A 335-nucleotide genomic window follows, 5' to 3' on the forward strand; every position below is an offset into this window, starting at 1 on the left:
AGTATTTTTATTGTGAATTTTCTGAGCCAATAAATTGAGCGTATCGATTCAAACTCGATTCATTTAATATATAATTTTAAATTTTAGTTCAAAGTCCGCTAACAAAATCATGAGCTTCACTTATCAAACTTTAGACGAATCAAATTTAATAAGTCAAGTTGGAGTTGGATTGCGATTTGGTTTAACTTAGTTTTAACCCTATAAACGAATCAATTCACGATGTAACTATATTAATTCAACAATCATTTATATTAACTTAATTTTATTTTAGTACTTGATTAAATTTGTATTAAATTATTAGTATTTTATTTTAAATTTGTCATTGATTAAGATCT

The sequence above is a fragment of the Arachis ipaensis genome, chromosome B10 (genome assembly GCF_000816755.2).
Source record: "Arachis ipaensis cultivar K30076 chromosome B10, Araip1.1, whole genome shotgun sequence".
In the NCBI taxonomy this organism is placed as follows: domain Eukaryota; kingdom Viridiplantae; phylum Streptophyta; class Magnoliopsida; order Fabales; family Fabaceae; genus Arachis; species Arachis ipaensis.